The 4,246-nt window shown below is 41.4% G+C and overlaps 1 pseudogene; it reads left to right on the top strand.

The window, feature by feature from the left end:
* The first annotated feature begins 426 nt into the window (after nt 1–426).
* Nucleotides 427–2,940, top strand: LOC103671761 (annotated as a pseudogene).
* Nucleotides 2,941–4,246: the final 1,306 nt, after the last annotated feature.

The following is a 4,246-nucleotide window of genomic DNA, read 5'->3' as shown; positions in this document are numbered from 1 at the left end:
ACAGAGGGTCATAGAAGAAGGGAGGGAAAACTGAATGGGAAGAAATCAGAGGGGGAGACAAACCATAAGAGTCTCCTAATCATAGGAACCAAACTGAGGGTTGCTGGAAGGGAGGTGGGTGGGGGTGATGGGGTACCTGGGTGATGGGCATTAAGAAGGGCACGTGATGTGATGAGCACTGGGTGTTATATACAACTGATGAATAACTGAACTCTACATCTGAAACTAATGATATATTATATGTTAGCTAATTGAATTTAAATAAAAAAAGAAAAAATATAAGTCAGGGTATGCTAAATCTCAAATAACTCCCACTAAAGTTCAAGGGATTTGAACAGGGTAACTGCGGGAAGCTTCCCAGCAGAGGTAGAAGTGAGCTGGACCTTACAGGAATTATACCAGAGGGAGGAAGACATTTCTAGCAGGATGAAAGCCAAGTTGCCAGACATGGGAATAGGAGCAAGCAAAGCAGCAAATTTGGATCCAAGTTTTCAAGTGAGGTGAGTGCCAGAGATAACAGACTATAGAGCGTCTTGAAGGCCAGGCTAAGGGCTTTGAGCTTTATTCTGTAAGCCAAAGGGAATCCCTTAAATATTTTGAGTAGAGCTGTGGCATATGCAGAGTCAAAGTTCTGACTATGAAATCTTGAGAGAGCATGGGATGACTGAAGCAGGTGGGATGGAGCCGGGATGACCCAGGAGGTAGCCATTGGGATACTCGGAAGTGTAAGTAGATGGGAGTATTCACTTGAGGAAAGATCCCTCTTAAATTAGTCTATGCTTGTGGAATAAAAACAGTGATTAGTATATAAAGCAAATACAAAAAGCAATTTTAAAAAGACCTGTAGAAAGAGCAAGTCAGGCATGGTGACCCTATAGACAGGAGAGCAAGAAGCTGACCCAGGAAAAGAAAGAAAGAAGGTCTCCAGGCAATTCCTTTACTGACAAAAGAGTTCTTTAGAAGTCAGCCCTTTCGACTGAAGCTGTGAAGAGAAATTTAGTTCATTTTTTTCAAATTCCAATGTCCTTTGTGGTTTGCAGTGTTTTCAACTACAAGACAATTTTTCTGCTGTCACTGAAAGCTGTAACGTTTCTTCATACTACAAAGTAGGGTCAAAACAATACCGAAGTGGGTGAGTGTGCTTTTCACCAGAAAAGCCTTTTAAGACAGGACAGGAGGAGAGATACTCAAGTAAGAGTTTTTTCATCCCAAGCACTTTAATTATAGTAACAGTCTGAAAGTTCCTAACACCTTTCATGTGAGGTGATCAAAAGCAATTTTATCACACTCGTGGTTTTTATTTATATGCAGAAAACTCTTCAGATTTCAGCAAAGAGGCGCGATTTACTATATATTTGCATCAAAGCTACCAAATCACACACCTGAGAGCAAGTCATATTTTACCGAAAAAATGAAGCCTTAAAATTTTACTGTCATAAGGTTTCTAGTCCCCTCCTTGTATTTTAGTGCTCCTGACAAACATGCCAGGGGAGAGGGCGCCTTGAACTTTTCTGACCCTATTGTGTCAAACACATCTCTCATGTGCTTCATACTTCGTCTCAATTCTTTGACAATCTGGTCTGAGGTTTAAAAAATTCTCCACAGAAAAACCTCAACATACACACTGTACCTTCCAGTCACATCTGGAGTCATATATCAAAACTGCCCTCGCAGAGCAGCTCCTGGCTTTCCCTGACCAAGGGAAGCGTTGTCTACCCTCAGGCCTAGGAGCTGGCTCTCCTGAGTGCCTGCCCTTCTGCCCTCAGGTGAAGCCTCATTTCCTCTTTAGGAAACCTACCTCCCTTTCCAGTGCTCTGAGTCCTTGGACAGACTGCCCATGATATCCCATGAGCCCTCCAGATAGTTCCTCACCAGGGTTCAGCCAGCTGTGATCTGCTCCTTCGGGCCCCAATTTGTAAAGTCACGTTTCTTTGCTAGTAAGAAATACGTGTCGTTTAAAATAACGAGGCCCAATTGAATCTGAACGAGTGTGGGGTGAGGCCCTGACATCAGTTCAATTTTTAAAGCAGCCCAGGGAGTCTCCTTCCTGTCGCGGGGCAGCATGGAGTCAGCTCCTGGCTCTGTGACACCCGAAAATTGAGAGCTTCTTCACACCAGCAGCAGCACCTGGTGACTGCCCCATCACCAGGCCACAAAATGAATATACTGAGGTACACCGGAAGCACTGTGGCCATCGTTTGGATGACCAGGAGAAAAAGAGGAAGAAGGAAGGTTTGGAGGCTCAAGAACGTTCAAAGAAGGCAAAAAAAGATGATTGGCCTGAAAGCTGAGCTCTACCATGAACAGGGCCAGGCTGAGAAAATACAAATGGAAAAGACTATCAAAATGCATGAAAGGAGAAGCCCCAAACGAAAGACTGATGGTGAGACTCCACGAGGAGCAGTGCCTGCACTTCTGCTGGATGGGGAGGGACAGTCCTTTCCAACATGATGAAACAAAAACGCCAGGAGAAAGCAGGCAAATGGGAAGTCCCTTTGCCCAAAGTTCGTGCCCAGGGAGAAACAGAAGTATCGAAAATATTCGAACAGGAAAGAGAAAGTACAAAGCATGGAAGAGGATGGTCACTAAAGTCTGCTTTGCTGGAGATGGCTTTCCTTGAAAACCCTCACAGGAGAGATTCGTTAGGCCAGTGGGCTTCCGTTGCAAAAAGCCCCATGTAACACATTCTGAATTGAAAGCCACTTTTGCCTGCCGATACTTGGTGTAAAAAGGAATCCCTGATCCCCACTATATACAACTTTGGGTGTTATTACCAAAGGTACTATCACTGAGATGAACGTGAGTGAGTTGGGCCTTGTGACACAAGGAGGCAAGGCGATTTGGGGAAAATATGCCAGGTACCAACATCCTGAAAACGATAGAGGCATAAAGGCAGTCATGCTGGTTGGACAGTCGTTTCTGACAAGTAACTCCTTATAATGACTGAAGACCAGACACCAATCAAGAAAGCCACCATGACTACAGTGGTTCTGAATGCCACCAAACAGCCCCACATGTCTGCAGTCACCAAGAGAACTATCAATGCTATTGTTAAAATAAAAAAAGAAACAAAAAAACATGAAAAGAGCCCAGTTTTAAACTGGTCTTTATTTTCGAGTCTGTTAGCATCTAGATGTTTCTAAGTTCGAATTTTAAAAAGCAATTATAGAAATATGGTGGTCTGTTTCTGCATTAAGAAGTGGGTCCTCAGCAACGTAGACGTAGAGTTACTGGGAAAACCAGTACAGCTGAAAACACCTTGTATTGTAAAATCGAGTACACCCTTAAATATAGTGCTTAGGCTATGAGACGTCACTTCTGAGATTTTACCTGAAGTCTCTTCCACCTCATTTTTCTTTATTAATCCTAAGAAATGTAGCATTAACACACGGTCACATTTGTTTATAAAGTATTTACACTAAAAGTATGGGAGAGAAGGCATACTACCTTAAATAGGAAGAGTTAAGAAGAATTTAGATAAATCTTTTCACCTCTGATTCTTCATACAGTAAGTTGGTGAATTTGTATTTGAAACATATTCTCCTCTCAATCATGAATAATAATATCTACTTGGATCTGTACTCTGTACTCAAAATATATGGAAAAATACACCAAAATGTTTATATTTTCATACTTTAGAATGGTTAAAAATTTAAGTAATTCCAGGTGAAATAGTTTTAAAAGACTGCACTGACACCCTTAAAGAGAGGTTTGTTTGCAGTTACTTGGATAATATAAAAAAGGTCATGTTTTAGGTTTGTAACCTGGTCAAATCACTTTTGTAATCTGAATTATGTTTGTAGCTTTGAGCTTTAAGGTGTCTGTAATATTACATTAATCTATAATCATGTAAAATGTTTTAAATTCTGTTTATTTTTTTAAAAGTCTGTCTTGAAAGTACGAAACAAAACAAACAATAAAGCAGCCCAGATAATTTTAATATGCAGCCAGGGTTCAGACCGCTAGGTTAGAGGATCTCTAAAGTTCTATCATCTTAAGCATTCCGTGGCTTTGGAAGGTATAATGGATTACTAGGGTACACCACATCCCCTTTATTTTCAAAACATGATAATTAGTCCTAGAATGGCAAATAGTTTCAGTTCAAAGACCTACACTCATGACTTAGTGGTTGCTGTCTAGAGCTCTGTGGTGAGGTTTAAGGCAGAATCTGGGCTAAATGGGAAAGAGCATTGTCTCAACCAGCAGTGTCTAGTAGGAGCAATGGGGAGAGAGAGGCACTCAAGAT

This window comes from Ursus maritimus, unplaced genomic scaffold (assembly GCF_017311325.1).
Source record: "Ursus maritimus isolate PB19 unplaced genomic scaffold, ASM1731132v1 scaffold_6, whole genome shotgun sequence".
Taxonomy (NCBI): Eukaryota; Metazoa; Chordata; class Mammalia; order Carnivora; family Ursidae; genus Ursus; species Ursus maritimus.
The sequence above is the reverse complement of the archived record's forward strand: the minus strand, read 5'-3'. Positions and strand labels throughout refer to the sequence as shown.